This window comes from Arachis duranensis, chromosome 10 (assembly GCF_000817695.3).
Source record: "Arachis duranensis cultivar V14167 chromosome 10, aradu.V14167.gnm2.J7QH, whole genome shotgun sequence".
NCBI classification, from domain to species: Eukaryota; Viridiplantae; Streptophyta; class Magnoliopsida; order Fabales; family Fabaceae; genus Arachis; species Arachis duranensis.
In genome coordinates this window covers 9,722,529-9,739,579 of record NC_029781.3, presented here as the reverse complement: position 1 = coordinate 9,739,579, position 17,051 = coordinate 9,722,529, and the positions used below count along the sequence as shown (strand labels likewise).

Below are 17,051 nucleotides of genomic sequence, written 5' to 3'. Positions count from 1 at the left end.
TGACGTTTCTCCTCCGTTCCTCCATTTGCATCGTCGTCGTCGTCATCCTTGGAGGCATGAGGTTCCGTCATTGTCGACGTCTGTCGTCCTTAGTCTGCGCTGCACTGCTTTGCGCTATTCGTGTGTCTGCTCTGCTTTGCTCTATGGCACTCCCGTGGCTTCCATCACGCTCCCTCGCCGTGCCTCACGCTCCTGTGGCTCCCGTCACACTCCCTCAAAATGTCGTGCTCCCGTGGCTTTTATCCAAAGAACCACTATTCAAGGGGAAGAGAGAATTTGATCAGCTTGATAAGGTATATATTAGATGTCATTTTTCTAATGTAGCAGGTTATTCTCACTCTTGTATTTTTCTTTCCTTTTAACTTCTTATCCCTTGTGTAACTTGGGCCTAAATGTGGTTGTTAGTCCAATGATATTTTTTCTCCTTTTTTTAGTAGATTTTTAAGATTTTTGGCACACCAAGTGAAACAATTTGGCCCGGGTTCTCAAAATTACCTGGAGTCAAGGTCAATTTTGTTAAGTACCAGTGAGTACTTTTTATTTCTTTTATTTAAGACATTGTTTGTTTGATTACGTTGTTCTTATGTTTTGTTACTATTTTCCCAGACTTCTAACTTTGGGTGGTTCTGGTCTGGCTATCTGGCTATTCTTGGTGATTTGTCTTATTTCTGAACTTTTCTGTTTGTATTGACAATTGGACTATTGGCTATCACATTGTTTCTAAAGTATTATAAAACATGAATAAAAAACCTGTTTTTATGTGCAGCGGATCACGGCTGAAGCTGCTCTCAATCATGAATAGTTTCATGAAGTTCCTCTTTCCAAGAGTAAAGAATTTATGTCAACCTTTCTTGCTCAAGACAGATATTTTGCCCTCATAAGAAACTAGTTTTGCAATCTTATTGTGGCTGCCCCAAAGATGATTATAGTAGGCAATTCCAGTCACTGTAAAATACTTGTCAAGTTTTGGTTACCATTGATAATCATCATTCATTTGATGCCTATGCTTTATTATGCAAACAGGCAGATGCAGAGAGTATTAAAGAGTCCGGATCCTTTAGAGGAGCAGCGCTGTAAGGAGTTGCAGCAGGGTGAATCAGGCGCTGGTAGAATTTTTGGCTAGTAATCGTAAACTCTAAAATTGTCATAACAATCATTCTAACTCACACCACTGAAATGTTTGCATGTATGAGGTGAGAGTATAAACCGAAAGGAAGTTGCAACCATTGTTTGTTAAACGATCACTTGTACTGTTTTTTAGTAGGGATTTGTTGGGTTGTGAAGAGATTTATTCTTTTTGCCAGATTAAATTCAGGTTAACCTTTATGCTTGATCATTATATACAAATGCATTTGGGACGCTGCTTTCAGCTTAAGGTGTGGCATAATTGCCTTCTGAAAATAGGAATTATCAATGTTTGCTGAAACTTGTTATGTAACATATTTCCATTAACATATTGTTATATCCGTTCCTTTTTTTAATGTGCTTAAGATAAGGTATTTTAAAAGTAAAAAATATATATATTTGGTATAATTTGTATATAAATAAGTAAAATAATGATAGTGACAAAATAAAAAAAATTATAGGAATATCTTTTATGGCGTAGAATTATTGAATAGGGATTATATAAGAATACCTTTTATTGAATATTTATAGTTTCACTAAATTTTTAATTAGGTCTCTATACTTTTTTTTTCTTTTCAATTGGGCCCCTAAGGGTATACAAATAATTTCACAATTCACTAACATTTTCTTGACGTTTAACGTTAACAAGGACTAAATTGAAAAAAAAATATATATAAGGACCCAATTGAAAAAAAAAAACTATAGGGACCTAATTGAAAATTCGATAAAACTATAGAGACTTGTAGAGTAATTAAACCTAATTTTTTATGTAATCATTCTATTATTATTATTCTTTTGATAATTTAATAATTATTCTTACTCAAACTTATTCTTTTCATCTAACATTACAACACAATTATCTTTTGCCACAATCGTTTTTAATGCACCACATTCATCAAATACCATCTCGAGTTGTATTCATTAATTTGGGTTCTAATTACATGGATGTAAGAGTTCAACGAAGTGGACCTAATGGAATGTGGGTATAGTTAATTTTCTTAGGAGGAGTTCGATCTTTGATTGAGCAGTTGCTTCTAAGGAGCTTTATAGGCGAAGTTTAAATTCCATCCCTCCATGCTTTCTACGTTTGCCCGATAATCTTTGAAGTGAAGCATATAATGAGATTGAATTTTCTTAATTTAGGTTCAATTTTGCTAGAATTGTGGCAAGTTTGAAGATGCAATTTCAAATATTGGTACTATATGTATTTAATTTTTTTTCTTTTAAACTTTGTCTTAAAAATATTTTTATAACATATTGTGATTTTTTCATAAATTACTGGCCTTCTGGTGCATCAATACAATGCCATTGATGGAAATAAAGGTTAATTTAGTTTTTCAATGTGGCTATTTTATACCTTGCCACATTACGTAGATAGCGAATGATAAAGCTTGTTTAATAAAAGGATGGTATGTATTTGTACAGATTCTAAATGATCAAACTAATGACATTGTTTCAGTTGGTTGTCGTTACGAGAATGACTCTAATTTATGTGTCTAAAGACTAGAATAACTTATATATTATATACGTATACATAAATAAGGAAACTATTAATTAAATAATTAATATATACGTATACATAAATAAAAAAACTATTAATTAAAAAGAAATAGTATATTTTTAATTTTAGGAATCAAAGACACATAATTATAATGATTTGTTCTTAAATAGACAATCAAATTAATTTAGCATTAATTGAATATTTCTATTTCTAATTTAGAGTAGATTAATCATATACTATATATATTTTCCTTAATATATTATGTGATTGTAAAATTTTATGTTTGAGGTTTATATTTTTCTTAACAATTGTTATGGCTAGTAGGTTATGTTCTAACCTTGAGTTTAAAATAACATTAAATGTAATTTTTTAATTAGATTTTTACTTATATTCTTTTATCCTTTAATTTTATCTTAATTTCTTTGTATGTATGATTTTATTAAGAATCTCAAGCCAACATCTGATCTCAGCATAAAATTTGGAAACCTAAAGTTAGAATAATTCAATTATAAAGTGTCAAACAATTTAAAATACGTACACAAAAAAATTTCAATCAAAATAATTTTATTTGATGAAGATGTAATATAAAATTGTATATCATTTTAAAATTAATTTGTTATTTTTTATTATTTTTAATTTTTTACTGTGATATTATTTTATAAAGATTCTCATATACAATGCACAATAAAAAGTCTAGAAGCATCCCTATTTAAGAAAATGATATCTCAAGAAAATGTTTATGTTATTAACAACTTTGGCATAGATTAAAATAATATTATGTTCAAGCTAACTAGATATGAATACAGAAATTACTTTAGAAAAGATACCATTTTGTATTCAGTTGAAAACTTCTCAATTCTGATAAATTTATTTTGCTTTGAACCATACAAAGAAATACTCTAAGAAAAAAGAAAAGACTCGCATCGCACTTAATAGGTAAGAGATGTATAATTTATATTAAAATTGTTGGTATCAATTTATTTTGATAGTTTTTTTAGATAATATAACACTTTGTATTTTTAAAATTCTAGATGTAATAGACCTTTTAACTAGGTGTAAAATTCCAAATTTTAAAAAGTTATTGATAAATTATTTATGATCTATTATATTTAATTAAGATTATATTTTTATAAAAAATAATAAATATTTTTATGTCTTAATTTTAATATCTAAATTTTTAACTTTGTTAAATTAGCATTTGAATGAAAATAATTTACAAATTATAATTAAAAGATATTTTTAAGATAAAAATTTTATATTTAATTTAGTTTTTTATTATTATTTTATTCTTTTAATTATTTTATAAAATTATACTATTAATAATCCTATTTTTAATAAAAATACCTAAACTAAGTCAGACCACTCCCAAACTCTAACACTACACTTACCTCACCGCACTCATCCCATACCCACGGCAAACACACACACAACACAACTTATCCACACTCACTGTAAAAGAAAGAAAGAAGGAAAGAAATATATATATATGAATTACTCTATTTTATGTGTTCTTTGAGTATTATATATAGAGTGTTTCATTTACGCTCATGAGAGTAAGTTCTGGAACCAAAATTTTTTGTTTTATTTTTTAATTTTTTTATAATTATTTCATAATATAATAATGCATTCTTTGTTTTTTTTATCAAAATTGATTTTTTTTAAGGTATAAATTAAAATTTTGCCAATTTTTATAAATCCAATCTTACTTTTCTTTTTTTAACTATATAATGAGTGTTCTTTTATCCTTGCAGCAGAATTATCAGTTACTGCAATCATTTATAAAGCATTACATCGATCATGTTCCTTTTCGAAATTGTTTTGTTGATTCAGGTGTTAATTATATAATTGTAAAAATTTAATATAATATAGTAAATTTTATTTTGCTAAAAGATGGTTAGATCTTATATATTATAACCAATCTAATAAAATATGTGAATGAAGTTATCTTTTATAGAGAAGTTGAATTTACTAATGAGCTAAATGTGGTTATTCTTGTCTTGTCACATTATATGGTAACAAATAATGAAGCTAATTTAAAAAGAGAGTGGTCTAAATTTACATGAATTTTACATATTCAATCTCGTCAAATTATTTTTGTTGGTTATCATTACAAAAATATTCAAATGTATATGAATTTAAAGATTAGAATTAAATATCATAAATATTATTTAAATAATTTAATTCTAATATTAAGATTTGATTAGTTTAATTTTAAAAAAGTTTAAAAGTTAATCTCACTTTATTAGTTAAGTCTGTTTAATTTAGATATATAATATTTAATTTATTAATTTTAAATTTTATTTTTTATTATTTATGAATTTATTTTATCAGTAAAATATCCAAATAATTTAGTAAAAAATGCTACTAATATGATAATATGTCATATAATTTTGATATACTTTTAATCTATAAATAATTAAAAAAAAATTATTTAAAATAATAATAATATTTTTTGTTAATAATAATAAACATGTATAAGAAAAATAATATTTTTAAATACGTATTTTGCATAATACTTTACGTATATTAATATATTATATAATCTTAATAACTAATATTAATAAACGTAGATATAAATATATTATTATGAGAAAGATAATATTTATATTATTAAAATTAAAATGTGTATTAATGTTTTAAATCAATTCATAGTGAGAATATATATGATTATATTATTAGAAAAAAGATAATATTTTAATTTATGACTAATTATATTAGACGTAAATTATGAAAATTATACTACAATTATATATAATTATTTGTTCGTTCTTAAACTAGAGAATAAATAATTATATCATTAATTAATAATTTATTTTTTAATTTTAACAGTATTATAGTTAAATGCATATACTCTAAGGGGATTAGTATATTAAACACATAGTGTGTAAATTAAATTTTGAGAATAAAATATATTTAATTTTTTTATTGTTAAAAATTTTGTGATTAATTTATTTTAGGTAATTATTTTGAGATTTTATTCCCTAATATATTGGATATGATTTTATTTTAAATATTTTTTTATTATATCATTAATTAATATTTTTTTATTCTTAAAAATACTGTACTTACAGAAGGAACATAGATATTAATATATGATTATAAAAAAGATAATATTTATATATTATTAAAATTTAAATTCGTGTATTAATAATAAATTAAATTTTGAGAATAGAATAATATTTTAAATTTTTTATTGTTAAAAATTTTGTGATTAGTTTGTTTAAGTTAGTTACTTCGAGATTTTATTTTTTGATATATTAGATATGATTTTATTTTGATATTCTTTATTATATCAATAATTAATAATTTTTTTTCTAATCTTAAAAGCATTACACTTATGGAAGGAACGTGCATATTACTATATGATTATGAGAAAAGAACATTTATATATTATTAAAATTAGAATATGTATAATAATGTTTTAAATCAATGGTAATAAGAATGTATTTGATTATATTATTAGGAGAAATGTAATATTTTAATTTATTACTAAGTACACTAAATATAAATTATAATAAAATCATACATAATCATTTGTTATTAAATTAAAAAATTAAATTATTATATCATTAATTAATTATTTTTTAAATTTTAAAAATATTATAATTAAATGCATAGACTCGTCTTAAGGCATAAATATATTAATCTCATGATTAGTTTATTTTGGAGTTATTTTCAGATTTTATTTCGTAACGTATTTTGTATGATTTTATTTTGATGTTCTTTATTTTTTCTCTATCTATGTATGGATATTTTGAAAACGTATAACTATTAAAAAAAGAATATTTTTAATAATATTAAATATTTTTAAAAAATTTATTTTATAAAAAATTACAAATAAAATACCTTCCCATTGTGATTATGAATAACCAAAGAAAATAGAATAGAATAATTATTGAATAAAACACACATGAATTGAATTGTTGTTGATAAAGGTGCAGTGTTTGTAGTAAGAACGTGTGAAAAATTGTAAAAGAAGAGGGGAGTGAAGATAAGGAACTTAGGTATATTAAATGGCAGAACTCAACTACACTATTAGAGTTATCCTTCTTATATAGATATATAGATAAGTGCCACATTAGCTAGCTTCTAACTAACTATCAAAACAGAAAAGATTCTACTCCTAATTTTTAGTGATTCTCTTCTTTTTTTTGGTTAACTGGTTTTCTATGAGTTAGGTAACACCCTCCCTCAAGTTAGGAGTGAAAATATTTTTCAGGCCTAACTTGCCAATAAGGGCAGAGAAGGTTCCTGGATTAAGAGGTTTGGTCAATAAGTCTGCAACTTGTTCACGAGTGGAAATTGGCAAAAGATGAATGACTTTCTCGAGCACCTTGTCTCTTACTATGTGACAATCGACTTCAATGTGCTTTGTTCTTTCATGAAACACTGGATTAGAGGCGATGTGAATTGCTGCCTGGCTATCGCAATAAATGCTAACTGGTTGCTGTAATTCTAGTTGTAAATCCAACAGGATCTTCTTTATCCATATGGCTTCTCGAGTAGCTGATGCAAGTGCCCGATACTCAGCTTCTGCGGAAGAGGCAGCTACAGTTGTCTGTTTTTTACTTTTCCATGATACAATGGAACTTCCAACATAGAAACAATAGGCAATAGTGGATCTTCTAGTGTCTGGGCAAGCTGCCCAATTTGAATCTGAGAATCCTGTGACTGTGATGTCTATGCTTGCAGGGAAGAATAGACCATTAGCTGGGGCTCCTTTGATGTATTTGAGAATTTAGATCGCTGCCTTGAAGTGCACATCGGTTGGTGCTTCAAGAAACTGACTTAATTTGCCAATAGCAAAACTGATTTCGAGTCGAGTATTAGCTAAATAGAGTAACCGGCCAATGAGCTTTCGATACTCAGTATTGGAGGGCAGTGGTTCTCCCCCATCTTTTGTCAATTTTGAAGAGTAATCCATCGGTGTGGAAGCTGGTTTGTAGTCCTCAAGTTGATGGTCTCTCAAGATATCTAGTGCATACTTTCTTTGGTACAAAGCCAGGCCATCCTTGCCTCGAGCAACCTCCATGCCTAGGAAGTATTTCAAGTCACCAATGTCCTTTATGCTGAATTTTGTATCTAACAATGACTTGATGAAGTTAACTTCAGTCATGTCATCGCCAGCTATCACAACGTCATCAACATAAATCAGCAAGGCAGTGAAGCCACTCAGTTGAGACTTGGTAAACAAACTATGATTAGACTTTGATTGAGAATAACCAGAATCCAACAGAATTGTCTTCAGTTTGTTGTTCCATTGGCGACTGGCTTGTTTGAAGTCATAGAGGGACTTCTCCAACTTGCAGACCAAACCCGGGGTGTATTCAAACCAGGAGGGGCTTGCATGTAGACTTCTTCCTCAAGATCACCATGTAAGAAGGCCGTATTGACATCAACCTGTTTGAGAAACCAGCCCTTGGCCACAGCAAGAGCTAACACAATTCTTAAGGTGTTGAGCTTTAAAACGGGACTGAAGGTGTTAAGGTAGTCAATGCCTGGCACTTGTGTGAAGCCTTTAGCCACCAGCCGTGCCTTGTATCTTTCAATGGTGCCATCAGGATTGTGTTTCAGCTTAAACACCCACTTACAACCGATTGCCCTCTTTCCAATTGGAAGAGCAGTGAGCCGCCAAGTCTTCAGTTTCTGAAGAGCATCGAGTTCCTCTTTAATAGAGCTTCTCCAACAATTATGTTTTATTGCTTCTTCGAAGTACTTGGGTTCTTTATCAGTGGAGATGGTTAGGGAGAAGGATTTATGATTTGAAGAAAGTGCACTATAAGACAAAAAATGTGAGATTGGATACCTTGAATCTGAACTGGAATCTGTTGTGGTGCTTATACACTGATAGCTTTCCAGGTATTTAGGTGTCTTTCTTTCTCTGGTGGATCTTCTTGGAATCAAATTTTGTTCAGTGTTTTGTGCTGTTTGAGATGCATGCTGTGTTGATGGAATGAAATCTTGTGATGTATAACTAATTGTGTTTGTCTCGTGTCCTGAGGGATTCTCATGTAATGATACATGTTCAAGTGAATTATTAATGTCATTTGTCACTGCTTGAGTGTTAGTGGGTGCTGGTGTAGGTGCAGTAAAAATGGATGCAGGGATAGTACATACGTCATATGTGAAAGGATCATGTATGAGTGGATGTTGACTGTTGCTAGATGCAGAATGAGGAATAGATGAATTAGAGCAAGTGTTCGAGTTTTGATTAGAAAAGGGAAAATGGTTTTCATAAAATATTACATTCTGAGACACAAATATCTCTCTTGAAGTCATATCCATCAAAAGGAAGCCTTTGGTTCCTTCCTTAAAACCAAGAAAAACGCATCTCCTAGCCCGTGGATCTAATTTAGTTCTACCTAAACTGATTGTGTTAGCAAAAACCAAACAACCAAAAATTTTAAGGTCAGTAATTATTGGAAGTGAGTTATGCAACACATAATAGGGTGACAGATGGTTTAAAAACTTTGATAAAATTTGGTTTATGATGTGCACAGCATGTGCTACTGCAAGATTCCAGAAATATTTTGGCACATTTGAATGAAATAGAAGTGCCCGTGTCACTCCTAGAATGTGTTGGTGCTTTCTTTCAACAATCCCATTTTGTTGGGGAGTTTCGACACATGAACGTTGATGTAGTATCCCAGTTTCATTATAAAATGACTGCATTAAAAATTCTGCACCATTATCACTTCTAATAATTTTGATTTGTTTATGAAACTGAGTTTTTGCAAACAAAACAAAATTCTTTAACAAACAAGTGGCTTCAGATTTTGATTTCATAAAGTACACCCAAGTAAATCTTGACTTATCGTCTACTATAATAAGAAAATATTTGTGTTCATTTATTGAAGGAATGGAAAGAGGTCCCCATATATCTACATGTATCATATCCAAACAATGCTGTGATTTGGTAGTGCTTAAGCTAAATGGCAACAACTTTTGCTTTGCCAAGTGACATGCATGACAAGGATTCTCATCAGTGTCATAGGTAATGAAATTATAATGTTTTTTCATGTCAATTAAACCACTACATGATAGATGTCCTAGTCGATAATGCCATAAGTCCTTATCTCTTATGCCTTGTATATTCATGATGCATGATGTGTTAATGCTTGTGCCAAATTGCAGATTCCTCGCTTCAGCTTTCAGTGTATAAAGGCCTCCATCAGATTCAGCTTTGCCAATCATCCTCATGGAACTGCAGTCCTGAATCTCACAAAGTTTATCATTAAAAATCATTTGGCAATGCAATTTGGCCGTGAGTTTGGAAACCGAAACTAGCTTGTAGTTGAAAGAAGGTATGTATAATGCATTTGTAAAATATAGTTTTTTTGAAAAATGTATTGTTCCAATTGTGTTGCTGAATGTAATAGTGCCATCTGGCAGCCGCACTACAATTGGATCAATTTTGTGATATGTTTGAAAATCATCAAGGGAGTATGATACATGGTCTGTAGCCCCAGTATCAATTACCCATGCTGTGCACTTATTGTTTGAAATTGTTAGTGTCTTAACACTTGTTTTGAATTGAAAAATATGTACCAAATTACCTTGATGAGGTGGTGACTGTGATTGTGTCACAATTTGGTCAGTGCTTTGAATAGGCTTTAGCTCATAATTGCCCAAGAGTGCTAATAAAGCTTGTTTTTGCTCTGCAGTAAATTCAGAATTGACAGCCTTACCTCCGACCAGTTGGCTACTGAGTTTCTCATTGTCTTCCTCAGTTGCTGCTGTTGTCATGTAGTTTACAGCAGTTTCTCCACTAATCCTTTGCTTCAAGTGTGGAGGATAACCATGCTTCTTGTAGCATGATTCAATGTTGTGTCCTAGCTTCCCACAATGTGCACATTGCACCTTTCTACTTTGTCCTCTTCCGCTTTGATTTCTTCCTCCTCTACCTCTTCCTCTCCCTCTGTTTTGTCCAGATTCCACAAAGTTCAAGGAAGGAGTAGAATTGTTCACGATCTGTGGGGAGAGCAATTCACTTTGGAATTGTCTTTCTTGTTGGGTGAGCATTGCAAATACATCGTTCAAGCTAGGAAGAGGATTCATCATCATCACTTGTGATCTCACAGCAGAATATTGATCATTTAATCCTCTCAAAAACCTGGTTATTTGATCTTCAGACCTGTGACTCCTAATTACTCCTAATCCACAATTACAGGTTACGCCACAATGGCACATTGGAATGCTTCTGAAATTATCCAGCTCTTTCCAAATTGTCTTTAATTTTGTGTAATATGAAGTTACATCAACTTCGCCTTGTCTTATGGCATACAATTCTTCTTGAAGCTCAGCTACTCGGTACCTATCACCCTGGTGGTATCGGTGCTCAAGTTCGTTCCAAATATCATGGGCAACATTGTTCCATATCACAGATTGAGAGATGCTTGACTCCAGAGAAAGATTAAGCCAAGACACTACGTATGTATTACACCTTTTCCAGGGTTCAAACAAGCTATCGCATTTTTCTGGTTTGGTTATCGTTCCATCCACGAAACCAAATTTGTTCTTCGATTCCAACGCCAATACCATTGCTCTCCTCCAAGATCCATAATTCTTTCCATTCAAGATCACATTCGTAATCGATACTCCAGAATTCTCAGAAGGATGAAGATAGTAAGGGTTTGACGATTCTTGTGCCGAATTCGAAAAAGGGGCAGGAATTGGATTGTTACCTCGACTCAATTGAGTTTGCAGTGCAGTGATGTGATTAAGGAAGTGAGCGATGCTCTGTAGATCGATGGTTGTTGCATCAGGTAAATCTTGATTGCTACGATTAGGTTCTGCCATTGATACTCCAAATCAGTGCTAGATGTGCACGATTCAGACACTGAAATCTCTAGATTGTAGTGAGACACAGTGACCAAGTCGTTCTTCTCTCTCAACTCTTTTCTTGAACCCACGCTACTCTATTAGAGTCCACACTCACCGCACCATGATAAAGGTGCAGTGTTTGTAGCAAGAGCGTGTAAAAAATTGTAAAAGAAGAAGGGAGTGAAGATAAGGAACTTAGGTATATTAAATGGCAGAACTCAATTGCACTATTAGAGTTATCCTTCTTATATAGATACATAAATAAGTGCCACATTAGCTGACTTCTAACTAACTATCAAAACAGAAAAGATTCTACTCCTAATTTTTAGTGATTCTCTTCTTTCTTTAGTTAACTGGTTTCTATGAGTCAGGTAACAGTTGTTATACTCAAAATAATTTTTATAACACATATAAGACATTATTATTATTATTATTATTATTATTATTATTATTATTATTATTATTATTATTGTTTGGTATTTGTATAAATGACAAAAATATAAAATTATTTTATAAAAACAAAAACATATTCATGATAATTTAAAAAAATATTTATAAATAAATATTTTTTATGCATGGCACAGATACATATACCAGTGTTAACTTACAACATATGAGACCTAACACATATAATTTAACGTTAGGCATTGAATAATATATTTATAAAAATATATTAATTTAATTGTTAGGTTATATTAAAAGTAGAGTTTATGTAACTAGAAAAATAGACTAAACTAATAAAATTTTATAAATATTTAGTCAATATTTAATTAGATATGTTAAAAATTATGTATATTGTCAATTAATATTTTATATTATCAGTTGTTGACAAAAATTATTAATAAAGTGACCATAAAACAAAATTAATTAGTTTATCATTTTTAAAAGACTAATTTGATGGATAAATTTAAAAAAAAAATTAAAAAATCTCCATTTTTTAATAACTAATTTGACCATTAATCTAAAAAAGAATGAAGAGTAAACATTAAATTAATCTCCTAAGATTTTTAAATCAAATATTTTAATTTTCTAAATATTTATTATTCTATTACTTTTTGAGATTAATTTGTTTCTTTGTAAAGATCTCATAATAATTTTTCATGATTTAATTTTTAAAATTCTCTAACATGAATATTAAAATTTTATTGAAAATATAAATTTTATTTATTTGACAAAAATAATTTTACAAAATTTAAAATAATAAAAATTTATTAAAAATTAAAATATCTATTTTAAAATTTCTTAAAAATTAATTTCAATGTTTACTAGTAATTGAAATAACGTACCTAACTACTAACTTGTGCCATTAATACAAGTACAAAACATTATTTATTGAATTTAATTTTTATGCATCGATATTATAAAATGTTTTATATATGTAATTATTTAATTACAATTGGGATAATTGTTTACACAATTAGTTTAAAATATAATTATTTTTTATTAAATACAAATTTATTTTATACTAACAGAATAACAGTTTATTGAAATTAAACGACTAAATTCTCATTTACGGAGTTATGGAACGGAAGTACGCGAGCCATTAATACAACAGTTGAAAGTTGTAGCGGTAACTTAACTTGTAGATGTGGAATTTAATTAAAAAGAAGACAGAGGACAAAAGGTACTGAGAATTTGTTATTAAATTACAACAAATGTATATGTATATATATATATATACCATACCATAAGGTCATAAGGAAAGAATTTCACTTGTAGTAAATTGATGTAATTTGTTTTGATATATTTTTGAAATTTGAAAAAATTTGATTCTATTTAGTATTGTCTCATTTTTATCTTGCTTCTCCCTTAATAAATCGAATCGATTCAATTTAATTTATTATATTTTATGATATAATTTAAATTTATTTGATTCGAATTACATGTAAATAAATAAAATCGAATTTTTCTTATTCAATTTATATAGACGTATTTAGAATAGAGCACGTAATTAATTCTAATTTAGGGCATTTACATAATTTAAAATTCTATGTATTTTATAAAGATGAATTACCCTTAATTTAATGTTATACTATTGAATAATTTAAAGTATAGTTAGATTTGAAATTATATATATTTTAGTTTTTTTTTATAAATTTTTATGTCAATTTAAATTCGTTTGTTACATGTTTTCTTTATAAATCAGCATGGACAGTAATTCAAAAGTTTAAAATGTACATTAATATAAGTTGTTAAAATATAACTAATTTTCCCATAAATTTTTTAAAAAATATTAAAAGAACTATAAACATATAAACGAATAATGAAAAATGCAAAAGCAGATAGACCTTCCTTTGCAATGCAGCATCTTAATCAAGATACACAATAAAAGTCGGTACTTAATTTTACTTGGTTTGGTTGTGAGTTGTGAGATATTATTAGGACTCGCAATGGGTAGAGTAGGGTAGGATTTGGATTTTATTTTAATTTTGTAAGTTAAAATTTTTTTTAAAATTTTATCCTATTTTATCCGCGAGTTGAAAATTTCTCAACTCTACCCGACCTTTTTTCACAAAAAAATATAAATTTTTAAAGTAAATATAACATTCAACCATTCCAAATTTTTTACATATTAATAAAACAGAAAATAAAAAATTAAGTTTAAATTAAAATTAAAAGTAATAAAATCTTAAAAAAATCTAATATAAAATTACAAATAATATGATCATTAACTAACTTAGTAGTTATTTTAAGTTTTTATGAGAAAAAGATTATGAGTTTAACACTCACTTTTTTTACTACATACATAACTTTTACATATATATTATATAATATATTAGAAGTGCAAATAGAGTAAGGACAAACTAACACCCTATCCTACCCTATCCGCAGCAGGTTAAGTAGACAATCCTATCTAAACAAATTGATTCAAATTAGATACACATAAATAGAATATATATTACCCATCTTAGACATTATAGCAAATTAAACAGCATCTTGTCGGAGACACATAAACTTGAACCTTTGTGACATTGGTATTCAATAAAAATATGAGTAATGCGAAAAAAAAATTCAATCAAATTATCTGAGAAATGGATGCAATGCTGTATAACGCAAATCATTTGACCCAAAAAAAAACACAAATCATTAATATTTGATTTGGATTAGGAAAAAAATTAATAAAAAAATAAAAAATATTAAATAAAAAATATCATTATTTATTTATTTTATTTATTTATTTTCTTTTTACTTATATTCTCTCCAATTAAACATCGTGTAAAAACTTATTCTGTTGTTCACATATGCATAATGTTGTTGTTTGGAAACCATGAAATTGAATTCGCTCAACAATTGAAGTTCACTTTATTGATTTGGTAATATTAATAATTAATTATTTTATTTTTTTTAGAAATTAATTATATAGATTATAGAATTTATTAGTTCCTCTTTAAAGGTCTAAAAATAAATTGTTTCTACTGAAATATGATCCGATGATGAAATCGTTATTAGAAGATTTGATCATTCTAAAGTATAAAACTTGATCAATTAAATAACAAAAGAGTAAGAGATTAATTACCGTTAGTTACTTAGTAAAATCGGCACATATTATTGTAAAATAACTATATATGATATGTGAATATAAAAAATTAATCAAATTAATTATTATATATTTATATTATTTATATATGTTGATTTAAATACTTTCTAACAAGTATAATTTATTATCAAAACAATTAAATATGTCGTAATAAAATAATCATTTAACTCGCCATAATTAAACAATTAAACTCTTTTACCCCAATAAAATTAATTTTTTTATAAACATAAAATACATCTAAACAAAAAGAAGAAGAAAAAAAATAAAGGAAACTATTGAAGTTGCGGTAAGCCGCAGCGAAAGAAGAGAGTCAGCAACGATGAGAAAGGAAGAAGAGGATTGTAAAAGAAAGAAGGGAAGTGATGAAAAGAAAAAGTATACGAAACCAAAAGGTTATCAGCCAAAAACTAAACAAAATCACATTAATTTATATTAATAATTAATTTTAAATTTTTTAAATTTTAAATTTAAAAAATTTAAAATTAATTAAGTAAACCTAATTAAAACCTATAAAAACCTTCTTCTTTTCTCACGTTAATTTAGCATAGCCTTCTTCTTCATCGCGGATGGCGCCTTCGCACTGCTCCAAGTCCACCGCCTCCAACCTGCACAAATGATGCCGTGTCTCACCACCTTCAGCGTGCACGACTCGGCAGCCTCCATCTTTTCCCTCACCGAGCTTGTTGCCATGGACCTCCAATACGCAAGGTCTCCCTAGCGGCGCTAAAGGAGAGCCAGCCCCAGGTCTTATCCGTTAGAGCAACCTAACCCGACCCCATGCTCATGGTCCAGCCCATAATAGCAAGCAATGGTATCTTATTTCTTATAGTATCTATCTATCGTTAGTTCTTAATATATCATTTTCTTTCATGTTTCTTGGTTTATGCATGCTAGGAATGAGCCCCAACTCATCGAGAATATTGTGAATGAATTGCAAAAGTGATGCCTGCGGAGACCTATTAATTAAAACGCGCTTGTGTTGGACGCATGTAAGGTTAAGAAGGTGGATGGTGCTATGATGCTAGTGAGAAGGATGGTAGATGATGAAGTTTTTATTTTGTATTCAACACACATGTTTGTAATTAGAGTTTTGTTGCAGATGTTGTTCACTGTGTTTTGGGATATTAGGTGCCGTTTTGATGATTAAAGAGATTGTAAACTACACAATTACAGAAATATAAAAAAAACATTCATTTAATATGAAAAAAAACATCCTAATACTTAACAAAAGAAATATTCAGTTATATTTTAGCAAAAATAATTAAATATTTATAAAATTTAAAAAAAATATGAAATTTTTAAAGAAATAGAGACATTCACATTTGCAATACAAAAAAATTAAAAAATATATAAAAAAACATCCATTTAGTATGAAAAAGAAACATTCTGATACTTAGCAGAAGAAACATCCATATATATTAATTCACAGAGATTTTGAATTCACCCAAAGGTATTTGGCTTATTTTTTACTAATACCCTTTTGATTTTCTAGCATTGCTCTGATGAGAAAGATGAACCACATAAAAGAAAAAAAAATCATGTTACATTAATATTACTAAATTGTCACCGTATTTTTAATGTTGTCAAATTATTAAATTTAACTCAAATAATTAACGAAAATTTTTTTATATTAGTGATTATTGATAAATAACTTTTATTTATGTATTAAAATCAAATATTATATTGCGTCTTAAATATATTAATTATTCGTATCAAATTTAACTGTAAAATAACATTAAATTTATTTAAAATTTTTTAAGATTAAAATAAAACATTTAAAATATTAAAAATCAAATTAAAATATAACTCAATTATTCAAACCAAAATAATACTTTACTCCTAATTTTTTTAAACTTGGTCTAGGGTCATGCATTGCTTTCTTCCTCTACGCATTGAGAATTTAATGGTAATATTTGTTGTTAGTGTAAGATTATTAGTAGGAGTGCCATACATATGAATACACAAATTAAAAGGAAGCAACTTTTTTGCTTAAACATCAATTAAGGCCTCTTTCTTAAATCATTGAGATTCAATCATATTCTTTTTTTTTTTTTTTGGTGCAGA

At 28.3% G+C, this 17,051-nt stretch overlaps 1 long non-coding RNA gene across 1 annotated transcript; it reads left to right on the top strand.

The window, feature by feature from the left end:
* Positions 1-437: 437 nt before the first annotated feature.
* Positions 438-1,260, top strand: LOC107468981 (uncharacterized). The gene is made up of 3 exons (XR_008003693.1): positions 438-526; positions 607-680; positions 767-1,260. It is a non-coding gene; the product is annotated as an uncharacterized LOC107468981 (long non-coding RNA).
* The last annotated feature ends 15,791 nt before the right edge of the window (positions 1,261-17,051 follow it).